The sequence below is a fragment of the Schistocerca piceifrons genome, chromosome X (genome assembly GCF_021461385.2).
Source record: "Schistocerca piceifrons isolate TAMUIC-IGC-003096 chromosome X, iqSchPice1.1, whole genome shotgun sequence".
NCBI classification, from domain to species: domain Eukaryota; kingdom Metazoa; phylum Arthropoda; class Insecta; order Orthoptera; family Acrididae; genus Schistocerca; species Schistocerca piceifrons.
This window is the reverse complement of record NC_060149.1, coordinates 125772363-125787840: the sequence shown is the minus strand read 5'-3', so window position 1 is coordinate 125787840 and position 15478 is coordinate 125772363. Positions and strand designations below refer to the sequence as shown.

The 15478-nt window shown below is 39.8% G+C and overlaps 1 protein-coding gene across 1 annotated transcript in view; it reads right to left on the bottom strand.

Moving 5' to 3' along the window:
• The window catches only part of LOC124722966 (rhythmically expressed gene 5 protein), a 177269-nt gene that overhangs the window by 120787 nt on the left and 41004 nt on the right, over nucleotides 1-15478 (bottom strand). The gene's annotated exons all lie outside the window — the stretch shown is intronic.

Sequence of the window (15478 nt, the reverse complement as noted above, 5' to 3'; positions counted from 1 at the left end):
TGATTGGAGAAGTCCAGGAAAATATAAATCAAAGTGGCTGTGAAATTAGTTATGGCTTCTTTTAAAGATGATCCTATTTTCTAAGAAAGCACACTAACATCAGTCAGAAATAGCAGTACTATTTTGATAATAAGCACTCTTAGTAATACTAGCAAGTAGTTTAGTTACAGTAATATGCGATGTAAGCAGAGTTTGCTACGTTGAAATATATGTAATAATTCACAGCGTTAGCTTAACCATGGAACGTTGAAATATGGGAGTGATTCAACAATTTTGACAATAAGGATACTCATGAAATGATACGCATGTTCTGCGTTGTGCTGCTGCAGCCGCTGTATTCCGAAGCACTTCGCATGTGACATATGAGGACGTTCAGTAAACTAACGCATAGTGGAAATTAAAACATTCTTTGGCAGCAGCTGAGGTAGTATGTCTTATGTACGCAAGAGCTCTCACGGCCAAACTTGATTTCACAGGCCCTTGGGCTAATACGCTATAATATAACATTGGAATTCCCAGCTTTTTAACATACAGGGTGACAATTATTGAACTATATGAAAAAAATCGTCATAACTTCTGAAAGATTTACGTTAGGACGTTCAAGCTGCACGGGGTGGTCGTGGGGCATGATGGGAATTAGTATGCACAGTATGGTTTGATTCAGCGGCGAAGCCCATTTTCATCTGGATGGGTTCGTCAATAAGAGAAACTGGCGCATTTGGGGAACAGAGAATCCGCATTTCCGACCAAGAAGTCTCTTCACCCTCAATGGATGATTGTGTGGTGTGCAATGTCCAGTCACGGAATAATCTGTACGATGTTCCTTGATGGCACGGTGACTACCGAACGGTACGTGAAGGTTTTGGAAGATGATTTCATCCCCATTATCCAAAGTGATCATGATTTCGACACGATGTGGTTCATACAAGACTTAGACACCGTCGAAAGAGGGGAGTCCTGGAGGAGCACTCTTGGGACCGCATTCTGGCTCTGGGTACCCAGAGGCCACTGGCATGGGCTTAGATTGGCCGCTATATTGTCCGGATCTGCAACTCCTTTCTACGGGGCTATATTAAAGACAAGGTGTACAGAAATAACCCCAAAACCATTGCTGAACTGAAAACAGTCATTCAGGAGAGCATCAACAACATCGATGTTTCGACACTTCAGTCATGTAGAATTTCGCTATTCCTCTGCACCACATCATCGCCAATGATGTCATGTCATAACCTAATTCCAAATATCTGCAGTGACGTTTACATGTTGAATAAAGTGTGACCGTGCCGTAGTTTGTACCTAATTTAGGTTTTGTTCATATAGCCGGCCGGGGTGGCCGAGCGGTTCTAGGCGCTACAGTCTGAAACCGCGCGACCGCTACGGTCGCAGGTTCGAATCCTGCCTCAGGCATGGATATGTGTGACGTTAGTTGGGTTTAAGTAGTTTTAAGTTCTAGGCGACTGATGACCTCAGAAGTTAAGTCCCATAGTGCTCAGAGCCATTTGAACCAGCCATAGAGCCTTATACAGACATTACATTACAGTAATATGAGGAAAACTGGTACCTGAGCGAACTACAACTACTGGATTGCAAATGAAAAGCTTTTTGTGACGTAAGGTGTATTCAGTGCTGATTTTACAATTCAAAATTTTAGGGATAAAAATATCTTCTAAACAGAAAAGGGAAATGCATCTTATAGCTAGGAAGAGTAATGATCACAAAACAGTGAAACATTACAAAAACTACTGCACTTCATTAAGAAAAGTTATTAAAAAGTCCAGAAGTATGTGCATTATGTCTGAGATTAGCACATCTGATAATAAAATTAAAACAATTTGGAATATTGTTAAAAGGAAAACAGGGCAACCGAGAGCATAGGAAGACTGTATTTCTATCAAACACAATGAAAAGTTTGTTAACAAGAATTCGAAAGTAGAAAACATTTTCAATAATCATTTTTAAGTGTTGTAGAGAAAATAGGATCTAGCTATTCATTAGAATATGCAAGGGAGAATATGGAAGAGGCAACCGCTATGCAATTTGATAAAATTGAAATTCAACCCACCTCTCTTACTGAAACTAGGAAAATAATAAATTCACTCAAAAGTAAAATCTCACATGGAATTGACGCCATTCCCAACAGAGTACTAAAAGCTTGTTCCCGACAAATAAGTAGGATTCTCAGCCACATATGTAGTAACTCACTGAAACAGGGCATTTTTCCAGATAGACTGAAATACGCTATTGTTAAACCATTGCAGAAAAAAGGGGATAGGTCTGATGCTAACAACTTCCACCCAATCTCACTTCTGACAGCTTTATCCAAAATTCTTGAAAAAGTAATGTATTCGAGAGTAGCATCACATGTTTGTAAAAACGAAGTACTAACAAAATGTCAATTTGGTTTTCAGAACGGCTTTTCAACAGAAAATGCTATATCTGCTTTCACTGATCAAATATTAAATGCATTGTATAATCGAGCATCACCCATTGGGATATTTTGTGATCTCTAAAAGGCTTTTGAATGTGTTAATCATGAAATTCTTCTAGATGAGCTTAAGTATTGTGGTATGAGTGGAACAGTGCAAAAATTGAATTTAACAATACAGATAGTCTGCTAAAACCGGTGGAGTCCTCTAACTGGGGAGGTATCAAGAATGGCGTCCCACAGGGTTCAGTCTTGGGTCCCTTATTGTTCTTAATATATATTAACGACTTGCCACTCTATATTCATGAAGATGCAAAGCTAGTTCTTTTTTCTGATGACGCAAGTATAGTAATCACACCCTACAAGCAAGAAACAGCTGAGAAAGTTGAAAATAATGTCTTTCAGAAAATTAATTAGTGATTCTCTGCAAATGGACTCTCACTAAATTTTGAGAAAACACAGTTTATACAAATCTGTACAGTAAATGGCATAACACAATTGATAAATATAGACTATGAACAGAAGTCTGTTGCTAAGGCAGAATACTCTAAATTTCTGGGTATATGTATTGATGAGAAATTGAATTTGAAGAAACACATCGATGATCTGCTGAAATGGTTAGGTTCAGATACTTATGCTATTAATATTATTGCAAATTTTAGTGATAAACATATCAGTAAATTAGACTAATATCCCTATTTGCATTCATTGCTTTCATACGGCATCATATTTTGGGGCAATTCGTCATTAAGAGAGAAAGTATTCATTGCACAAAAGTGTGTAAACAGAATAATGCTGGAACCCACCCGGGGTCACCTTGCAGACATTTACTTAAGGAACTCGGAATATTCACAGTACCTTCGCAATACACACATTCACTTAATGAAATTTGTCATTACTAACCCATCCCAGTTCAAAAATAACAGCGAAGTGCATAGCTACAGCACTAGAAGAAAAGATGTTTTTTACTACTCTGCCACAAAAATCTTTGGTCATTTGCCAAATAGTATTAAGAGTCTGACAGATAGCCAACCAACATTTAAAAGCAATAATTTCTGACTGCCAACTCCTTCTACTCAATAGAATTCTTCTACTCAATGAATTCTTAGATATGAAGTAGTAATTGTTAAAAAAATAATTATTTGGTGTAAAGAAAATTTATTTTTAAGCGACACGTTCCACATCATTACGAAATGTCGTATTTATGATATATGGAACAAGGATTAATGTATGTATGTACTTGATACAGCTAATCCAACGCACGGTGACAGCAAATTTGAGACGAGACAACGGCTCTATTAACAGAACCACGACAGCAAGGACGTCCACAAGAACAAGGAGGAATGGATTAGATTTCTCGTCATTACTGGAATTCCAGTAATGCAATTCGAAACAAACACTATCCGTTTAGACACACCACGTCTTGCCCCTTTTGTGAATTATCCATACAGTGCACCCACTTTCCGATTTTATCCCATTTTTATGTTATACCATATCAAAAGCAAGTACAATGATGATGCGATGCATTTATATTCAGTTACTGTGAGTGCATCTGCAGATTAGTAGCGAATAATGCCCCCCGGGATAATTCGGTGCTGTAGTACTCTGACGCTGAAAGCGTGACGTAAGAGAGCGTGTTTTGAGTATGGATACTATTATTGTTCTCTGAAAAAAAAAAGGAACAGCTTCCTGTTCCTGATACAAAACATGTTACTCTCAGCAATGGGCCTGCATAAGAACACAAGTAACATCTAAAATGACCGGATCATATTTCACTTTCTCACGGTGGAAGAAATTAATGTTTTGTCTTGCCTTGGATTTTTCTCATGTATTTAGGTTATTATCAGAGGCTCTAATCACGCCAGAATTAACGCAGTTCTGTTTCAACCACAGGTCCTGCGTGTCTTACAGTTTTTGTTCTAAAATTTGATGCACCAGATCCGCTGTGTGCAGGTCAGTGGCACGGTAACCGCCCGTACTGCGGTTACGACACCCCGCGGAAGGTTAGTGCGCATGCTAATCAATACGGCGACCCGCGCTTACAGGCTGGACTCGCCTCTGAGGGGAGGCGGGTTTGATGCTGGGTTGTGCTGCAATGCTTAATGGAGCAACGGGACTAAACTTATGATACGATGTGATATACCAGAATTTGTTCCTGCAGAACTTTTACGTGCACAAAACGTAACATAAAATTACAAAAAGACTGTTAAAAAAGTGTCAGAAATATAGGTTCTTTTTCACAAAGTCTCCTACACATAAAAAGGTAATGTGGTACTAAATCGTTTAAGAATCTAATATTTTGTTCTGAAAAAGAGAAGAAATCTTTCCTCTTTCAATAGGCTCAGCCTTTTATCTGCAGTCACATCTTCCTCTCTTCAGAAGTCCTCTTCATCTCCATGTATGAAGAACATCCCATCTCACTAATATTTTTTTTAAATAGGACGTTCTCGGACGTTCCCTCGTTTTCTTCCCTACGATCTTGCCTTCGAAAACGTTTTGCAGAAAAATATGAATTTAATTAAGTCTCCATTGAGCTTTGCCATAAGTTGACCTATAGCTTTCAGTAGTTGTTTCATCTCTCGGATTCCTTGCAGTATCATCTCATTCTCTTTTCTGTCAGTCCATCTAGTGCTATTAATATGCCGTCAAAACCGCATTTGCGCAGTTTCGAGGCGAGCTTTCTCCTGCTTTGCTAACGTCCAGATTTCACGTCCGTATGTGACAATTAAGGCTGGAGTGCCCCCTATCACCTTTGTTATTTATTATCTTCGTCGAGGAGGGAATAAGGACAATGAAAGAAAAGACGACTGGAATCAAAATTAATGATATTCGTATTCACTGCATCAGATTTGCCATTGACCCTGCAATAGCGGCAAAGTCAGAGAGAGAATTAAATTAAATGCTTAACGTTTTAAATTAAGAGATAACAAACCTAAAACTAAAAATAAATATTAAGAAGGGAAAAGTCTTGGTTATAGGTGAGAAAGGAGGTGGAGGTAAGAGTGACATAAAAATATGCAGGATACTCTTCGATGCAGAAAAATCGGTGTTGGAATCCACCAAAGAAACAGAAATAAGAACAAGTAGTCTAAAATAGAGGGCTGAAATTCTGTATACTCTCTTAAAACATACTTAACTAAAAATCAGACTGTTCTTAGGACTTCATTTTGAAAATTAAGGACTTTTTTAAAAGGAAACTGAGTTTATTACTGATATTTTCGCTAATCATTATTAAAAATTTTTGAACCATAATTTATGAAGCAACATCTTTTTAAAAGTCTGCTTTGAACATTACCGTGTAAAGAACTTCCAGAAAAAATCACGCTTCTACTTTTTTTTCGAGATATGTGTACCTATGCTGTATACAAATAATTTACATGCTTTATTTCACTTGCGACGCAAGATACAATTCGCAAAAAAATGTCAGATCAAAAGAGTGGGTCATACATCAAATTGTTCACCAAAGATGTGTTAAAAGGTGGTAAGCATTATATGTACATACAACCCTTATTCTTTGAGCTACAACCGAGCGAGGTGGCGCAGTGGTTAGCACACTGGACTCGCATTCGGGAGGACGACGGTTCAATCCCGCGTCCGGCCATCCTGATTTAGGTTTTCCGTGATTTCCCTAGGTCACTCCAGATAAATGCCGGGATGGTTCCTTTGAAAGGGCACGGCCGACTTCCTTCCCCATCCTTCCCTAATCCGAGCGTGTGCTCCGTCTCTAATGACCTCGTTGTCGACGGGACGTTAAACACCAATATCCTCCTCCTCCTTTGAGCTACACTATTTAGAAAACTGGAAAAATTTTCAAGATTTCCCTTGCGTTCATTAATCAGTCCACTTAAGAAGCACCGAGAGAGATGGCGCAGTGGTGCGGCACTCAACTTTGAAGGGTGCCGGTGCAGATCGTGGTCCGATTATCCGGATTTAGGTTTCGCGTGGTTTTTCTAAACCGCTTAAGGAAAATTCCGTAATGGTAGCTTCGAAAACGTGGCGGCCGATTTCCTTCCCTGTCCTTTCCCAAATGACCTTGTGCTTCGTCTCTAATGACCCGTCGTTGACGGGAAGTTAAACTCTATTTTTTCTATATCTTTAAGCAGCCTGAAGCGATCATTTTCAGCAGTGGAAATAAACATAGCCAGAGCTAGGCTAACGACAATTCTCAGTTGCTTTGCTGCATCATTCCGGTTTGTGTTTATTTACGTTTGCAAAGGAACCCAATTCGCTATCATTCCAGGCACAGTTTAGAACACAATCTACTCTAGCTTATGTCGAGCTTAAAATCATCGATCAATTGCGTGAATTAACGGAATGAGGTATCACAGAAGTCTATGCACCTGTATACTAGAGCGGGCCGTTGTGACCGAGCGGTTCTAGGCGCTTCAGTGTGGAATCGCGCTGCTGGTACGGTCGCAAGTTCGAATCCTGTCTCGGGCATGGATGTGTGTGATGTCCTGAGGTTAGTTAGGTTTAAGTAGTTCGAAGTCTAGAGAACTGTTGACCTCAGATGTTAAGTCTCATAGTGGTTAGAGCCATTTGAAAAATTTTTGTAGACTAGAGGACAACGTTCTGGATTCTGGCCCGCCCACAGTGACCTGTTCTTGTTTATCAACATTACTCTACCTTGTGGTGAATATTAAGATAATTACATGAGGTAATTCAGTTTCCCTTACCCATGGATTTTATGCAGCCTGCAGTACCTTCAAATACCACGTGCAAGATTTTCATGTTATGTCGCTCTCTACATGCATACTACTCGTATTAGTCCTACATAAAAAATGAACAGGACCTTTTTGTAGGAACTTTAATGTAATTAAATTTTTTTTTAATAAGTCGAAAACTGTGGCCTCCATCGAAAACGTATCGCACTACAACATTTAACTACATTAAATTTCCTATAGAAATTTCCTGTTAATTTTTTCTGTGATGCTAATAGTTCGCGCGTAGCGAGCGAGAGACTATGAAAATCTTATAAAGTGTGCTGAGGTATGAGGAGGTGGAGGAGGAGAAAAAACAAAAAGATAAGTAAAAGTACACACACCCATAGCGCCACTTTTCCATCATCCTATTTCTTGACTAAAGGCAGCTAATTTCTGTTATAACTGCTGCCCAATATTGGATTCCATTGGAAGCAATTAACAAAATATAGATGTGATGTAATTAAATTATCCTTGAGACATATTAGTCTCAACTTAACTACGATAATCATAGAAGCTGAAGAAATGAACTGAAATTTGTGCCGCAGCTACGACTTTAACACAGGTGTCCTGCTTTACAGGTAGATGTGTTACCCATTACACCATCATAGCACTATAGGTAACACAGCCGCATGGCCGGCCGCGGTGGTCTAGCGGTTCAGGCGCTCAGTCCGGAACCGCGCGACTACTACGGTCGCAGGTTCGAATCCTGCCTCGGGCATGGATGTGTGTGATGTCCTTAGGTTAGTTAGGTTTAAGTAGTTCTAAGTTCTAGGGGACTGATGACCACAGATGTTAAGTCCCATAGTGCTCAGAGCCATTTGAACCATTTTGAACAGCCGCATGGATTACCCTAGACCAGCGCCCTCCATAACACAAACTTCCGTTCACACCTTCAGCCTATTTTTCCCTTCTTAAGTCGTCAGTATTGCTGAGGCTCTTCGGTATTGGAATAGCAACCCAGCTTTGTATGTAATGGGGAAGTCATACCTGTGTTTTTAGCGTAGATGATCTGTAGATATCATGTAATTAAGTTTTCCTTGAGACATGAGCTTCAGCTTTATCTACAATAATGACAGAGGCTGAAAAAACGATTTCAAATAATTAAATTTAAGAAGGAGAAAATAGGCTGAAGTCTTGAACTGAAGTTTGTGTTAGGGAGGGCAATGGACTAGACTAAGCCGTGCTGCTATGTTACATATACTTCTATGGTGGTGTAATGGCTAACACATACACCTAGTGAGCGCTGGCACGGTAGCTCAGCGTGTTCGGTCAGATAGCTGATTGACCTCTGTAATAAGAAAAACTGAGTGAATAATCAACAACGAACTTGAACGGATGTCATGTGACGTCCGCAACGACCAAACACAAAGATGAACAACGAACAAAATGAGAAAAAAAAAGAGTGAGAGGGTACCCAGGTTCAAGTCTGGGCTATAGCACAAATTTTAATTCATTTTTTCAGCTTCTATCATGATCGCAGTTAAAAAACTTATATGATTATATGGTGAAAGTAGCTGCAGTAAGTATGCTCAGTGCTTCTGTTGCAGAACTCCTCAGCTGCAGCCCAATTTTGACACTCAGGTTCATGGTCACGCAGATGGGTTTAGGGGGTAATTCTTCACAAGGAGTAGGTACAAGTTTACAAAGAGATGGAATTAGGTCTATTTTTTTAAATTAATGGAGTTCTTATAGGCTGCAAGTGTGACTGTCTCAACATGGAACTGGTAAAATACTGTTTATGTGAAATGTCTTCAAGAGTATTCTGCGTTCCTTCTTCGTTTTGACAAAACTTTGTGCCGTTTATCAGCTAGTCGTTCAGCTAGGGAACCTAAATGACTTAGAGGCGTCTCATTAAGAACTGAAACAAAGTGGGTTGTTTATTGGGACACGACTGCCTCTTTGATCTGCTGAGCTGGAAACGCCAGTAAAGGATTTGTCGCTAACGGCCCCTCATTTCTATATTTCACAGAGTTTCTTGGTCTGCCAGCAATTAAGTTTATTCTGACGATATGTTCATGGTCCACAATTTGGAAATGTAACAATAGGATAATACTGAAATATACACTATCCATTAAGGTGAATAATCAGTGGTGCAGACGAATTGTTCGACTCTTATCACATCATATGAAATTACTGCTTTTCATTAATAATGTTAAGACTTTTTCAGATGAACCACATGTGAAACTCGTGCAATATCAATGAAGTGATAGCACTTTTTATTGAAATCATGTCTCCCTTATGCCTCTGAATGATACATTATGAGCTTTCTAGATGGAAAGTGATTACATTTAACAAAATTTCGCAAATAATTTCCTCATTGTCTTTTCTGCAACTAAGTCCACTTTACTTCGTCACGTAAACTTAGCCGGAATGACAGCAGCTCAGGTGAGCCGGCCGTTGTGGCCGAGCGGTTCTAGGCGTTTCAGTCTGGAACCGCGCTGCTGCCACGGTCCCAGGTTCGAATCCTGCCTCGGTCATGGATGTGTGTGATGTTCTTAGGTTAGTTAGGTTTAAGTAGTTATAAGTCTAGGGGACTGATGACCTCAGATGTTAAGTCCCACAGTGTTCAGAGCCATTTAAACCATTTGATGTAGCTTAGGTGACATCTTCCAGTCATGAAGAGCAATATATCTTGACCTGGAAAAGTCATTTTTCATTACTTACTACAATTATCCAAGCAGTTATGTAGATAGATTAAGGAGAGACATATATCCCTAGTCTTATTCGTATGGGGCTGCTTTCAGATTCTGTTCCAACTATCTGTGGTTGCCTCAAACCACTTTAGGAGAAAGCAACAATGATTCCTTCAATGGTCAATTTGTTTCTTCATTCTTATGCAGCAGAATTCATAGAAAGGAATTTATAAAGTATTTAGATTTCATACCTTCACGCAAATCATATAAATACCTTACTCTTGGTCGTAACATAGCCTGAATGCCTGTTCAAGAGAAATGGAAGGTAATCAGCAACAGAGAAAACCATGTGTATATGTGCTACGTCAGCGTAGGCCTTCACTGTTGGACTGTTATCTTATTCCCTAAGTTATAAGTTACGCTCGAAATAAATATTTTTAAGTGTTTTGTCTCAAATATCTATTAATGAGTAATGTATTTCATGTTTGCATTAATTGTGATAATCTATGATACCAACAGTCCAATAGAAAAATCATAGCAGTATGTTGAAAAAGTAACTCTCATAAAATTTAATCATATAAATGTGTCACTAACTTATCCCTATAAAATTAAGAAAATTATATATTCTTTCAAAAATAAATGCCCATCTGGATTTGATGGTTTTTCCAACAGAGTAATGAATGTTTGTTCGAATATAATAGGCCCTGTTCTATCCGAGATATGCAATGTACATCTAACTCAAGGCATTTTTGGAGAAACATTGAAATGTGCCATTGTTAAGCCCACTGTAAGAAAGGTAATACGAAAGCTGTCGATAACTACCAAGCTGTTTCGTTACTGACATCATTTCCTCAAAAATTTTGGAAGGTGATATATTCTAGAATAGTATCCCACCTGTGGAAGAATAATACACTCAGTAAATCGCGGTTTGGATTTCAGAAGAGTTGCTCTACTGAGAATACCATTTACAAGTTAACTCTTCAACTTATAGAAGCACTATAAAACAAAACAGACCAATATGTATTTTCTGTTACCTATCAAAAGCATTTGACTGAATGAATCACAATATTCTACTAAATAAACTGAGGTTTTTAGGAATTAATGGTCTACCCAATGTAATCAGTGGAGATTCTACCGAATAAGGAGAAATCACGTATGGGTTCACCAAGGCCCGATCTTAAGTCCACCACTGTGCCTCATATATGTACGATCTTGCGTCTAATATACAACAAGCAGAACTGGTTCTGTTTGTGGATGACACTAGTGTTGTAATCAGTCCAAGCATACATACAGCAATAGAAGAAATGGTAAAACATACTCTTAAAAGTGTCGTAGACTGGTCTTCTGCGAATTGTCTCACTCTCAATTTTAAAAAGACAGAACATATTCAGTTCTACACATCTAGAGATTCTATACCAATTATACGTGTAACATATAGTGAGGAAGTAATAAACAGGGAAAATGAAATGATAATTAAATCAAGACACTTAGCTGCCGACAGGCGTTGATATACATCAACGGGGACAGTTGAAAATGTGTGTCCCGACCGGGACTCGAACCCGGGATCTCCTGCTTAGATAACAGACGCTCTATCCATCTTTTTTTATTGTTCTCATTTTGTTCAATTTTGTTCGTTGCATTTGTTCAATGCGGATGTCCCCTGACACCCGTTCAAGTTCAGTGTTGAGCCGTTGACTGAGTTTTTTTATTGCAGAGGGCAGCTAACCCTCTGACCGAACACGCTGAGGTACCGTGCCGGCATCCATCTGAGCCACCGAGGGCACAGAGGATAGTGCGACTGCAGGGATTTATCCCTTGCACGCTCTCCGTGAGACCCACATTCCCAACTTAATGTCCACACACTACATTCGTAGCGCCCCTGTCCATTACACTCATTACTCGCGGCATACAATTTTACCGAGTCCCTTAAGAGTTCGGGCAATGCGTGTGCATCCGCACAGAAGGAGGTCAATGGCCGGTTAGCATTAACTATATGAAGATGGTACTTGTTCTTTCGGACCATCTTCATACAGAAACAGGGAATTGGCTTCAAACCTTTTTGGTGTCCATATTGATGAGAATTTAGTCTGGAAAAAGCACATTTTGCAGTTTCTAGATCAGTTTAGTTCTACCAGTTTGCATTCAGAATCATTGCAAGTCCTGGGGAGAAACAAATCAGTAAGCTGACATATTTCGCTTATTTTCATCCAATAATGTGACATGGAATAATGTTCTGGGGCAACACATCTCTAAAAAAGAAAGTGTTCATCGCTCAAAAACGTGCCGTGGGAATAATACAATGGAACTTCCCTTAACGAGCACCTCCCATAACGCGCATTTCGCATTAACGAGCAAAACAAACTGTAAAATAATGACTCACTTAACGAGCGATGTTTCGCATAACGAGTGACGACGATTTAGTGTGAAGTCACCAGCCGTTCAACAATATGAACATCTTACATTGACGGCAGCGGCATATGAACAATGTCTTTCGTACGTACTGCAGTCTGGGTTTATCGCTCTTTCTGCTACCATCTTAGTGAAGCTTGTCATCACACATTTTTCTAAACTTGTGTTCACACAGTTTTTTTGTGCAAATTTTAATAACCTTCGCAGAAATATCTCCGAAAATAAAGCCGCAAGAAGCCGACGATAAGAGAAAGAAATGAAACGTAAAATCATTGGAAAAAGCCAACGTGGTGCGAGCGTTGCTGATTTAGTATGCACATACAATCGGTATAGATCAACTATTTGCACTATCCTCAAGAACAAGGACAAGATTAAGGAGATACATGCTTCAAAGGAAGTGACAAGAGTATCTAAACAACGGTTTCATATTCTGTACAGTGTCAAAAGGTTGCTCCTTATATGGATAAATGAAAAGCAATTGCGAGGCGACACTATTACCGAGATCATCATTTGTGAGTAGGCGAGAACGATTTTCGCCGAGCTCGTTAAGAAGACGTCAAGTCATCAGCGGCCGCAGAAGTGTTTAAGGGAAGCTGTGGGTGGTTCGAGAAGTTTAAGAAAAATTGGAAATTTGTGGTAAGGACTATGGGACCAATTTGCTGAGCTCATCGGTCCCTAGGCTTACGCACTACTTAATCTAACTTAAAGTAACTTACGCTAAGACAACACACACACCCATGCCCGATGGAGGACTCGAACCCCCCGACGGGGGAAGCCGCGCGAACCGTGCGTGACAAGAGGCCCTATATCGCACGGCTACCCCTAGCGGCTTTAAGAAAAGAACCGGCATCCATAGGGTTATGAGGCACGGCAGAGCAGCCAGCTCCGACACAAAGGCAGCAGAGAACTTCATCAGCAACTTCAACATGCTTTTGGATTCTGAGGGTTATCTGCCGCAACAAGTTTTTAATTGTGACGAGGTGGATCTATTCTGGAAAAAATACTGAAGAGCGCGTTTCTAATGGTAGAGGAGATTGCATTGCCCGGTCAAAAGCTAATGAAGGACCGTCTCACACTGCTATTGTGAGCCAATGCAAGCGGCGATTTGAAAATTAAACCGCTGCTTGTTTACCATTCAGAAACACCACGAGCCTTCAAGAAGTGTAAAGTCCAGAAGAGCAAGTTAAATGTGATGTGGAGTCCAACAACAGGGCTTGAGAACACGCGATCTTTTGTGTGATAAGATCAATGAAGTGTTTGGTCCTTCGATGAAAAACTATTTGCTTGAGATGAATCTGCCACGCCATATCTTGCTTGTTATGAACAACGTTCCTGCCCATTCTCCAGGCCTACAAGATCACATCCTTGAAGAATTTCAATTCATCAGGGTCCAATTTCTGCCTCCCGACACCACTCCCTCACCCCAGCTTATGGACCAGCAGATTATTTACAACTTTCAGAAGCTCTACACTAAAGTACTCTTCGAGTATTGCTCTGAACTGACTGAAGCTACGAATCTCACTCTTAGAGAGTTTTGGAAATATCACTTCAACATTGTTGCCTGCGTCAAGATGATCGAAGAGACGTGGGAATGGGTCACCAAGAGAACTCTCACTTCTGCTTGGAAGAAGCTTTGGCCAGAGTACGTTGTCGAATTTTACTGAGGCTTTTGAGTACCTGTGGAGCCTGTAGTCAACGAGATTGCGTCTTTGGCCAAGAGCATGTGACTAGAAGTGGATGACAATTATATCAATGAGCCAAGAAATGACCACCGAAGAGCTTATGGTGTTGCAGTGTGTTTCACAGCAGGAAGTTGAGAAGAGGAGCTCTTCAGAGGAGGAGGAGGAGGAGGAGGAGGTAACAGCAAAGCAGCAATCATCTGGTGCAATAAGAGACATGCTGAAAGCATGGGAATCGATTGCCTCGTATATTGAAAAACATCACCCCAATAAAGAAGAGGCTACGGGCGCTACAAACTTATTTTATGGTAATGCTGTGTCGCATTTTCGCCTAGTGTTGAAGTGTCGGCAGAAACAAATGACTATAGGTAGCTTCCTAGCAAAAACGAATTAGCTATGTATCGTGAATAATAAATACATCATACTGTATGTATAATATTTTGAATAAATGACATAAATAGGATAAAACTTTAGTACATTTTCTGCGTGGAACGCATTATTGTATTTTACATTAATTTGAATGGGATTAATTGTTTCACATAACGAGTGCCGTAATATCTGTCGTCTAATGTGCGTGGTCCTTACGAGAAATGTACGCTGGCAGCAGTAAAATAGTTCTACAGTCGGCTTCAGGTGTCGATTCTCTAAATTTCCTCCACTGCGTACCTCGAAAGGAAAGTCGTCTTCGCTCCAGGGATTCTCATTTGTGTTCCTAAAGCATCTACGTAATACTTAACTCGTTGATCGAACCTACCGGTAACAAATCTAGCAGCATGCCTCTGTATTTCTTCGATATCTTCCTTTAAGCTGACCTGGTGGGGATCCCAAGCACTCTGGCAGTACTCAAAGAGTGGGACACATAAGCGTTCCGTATGCAGCTTCCTTCAGAGATGTGATCACTTTCCAGGAGTTCTTCAAATAAATCGAAGTCGACTATTCACCGTCCCTATAACAAAACTGATGTGCTCGTTCCACTTCATGTCTGTTTGCAACGTTACGCCCAGATATTTAATTGACCTGACTGTGCAAATTAGCACACTACTGCTGTATTAGAACATTACGGGATTGTTTTTCTTACTCCTTTGTATTAACTAACATTTTTCTACATTTAGAGCTAGCTGTTATTCATCACACCAATTAGAAATTTTATCTAAGTCATCTTGCATCTTCCTACAGTCACTCAACGACATTTTTCTGTACACCACAGCATCATCAGCGTTACCATCTCACATCTGTGTGTAAAACAAAACAAAAAAACGATTTGCAAATAATCAATATAATTTTCGACATGAGTGTAAAATGACTTGTTCCACACAATTACGTTTTATCGTCCATGTGTTTCATAGAACATGATATTATCTAACAAGCCACTGTAATACTAAAACTGATGGAAGTGTGAAGTAATTGCTAGTAGGGTTGATTATACACAGGAACTGTGAAAACTAAGGATGACTTAGGCATTCGGTTGTCCTCATCCTCTAGGTCTGTAGTTATTTCCCTAACGGAATGACGGGTATTTGTCATTGAGAGACTGTAAGCATGTATGTGGCTCTTCAGTATTGGCCCAGAAGGATAAATCATAATCATATGAAGAGTGAAAATGTAAAAAGCTGTAAGTGCCAAATCCGA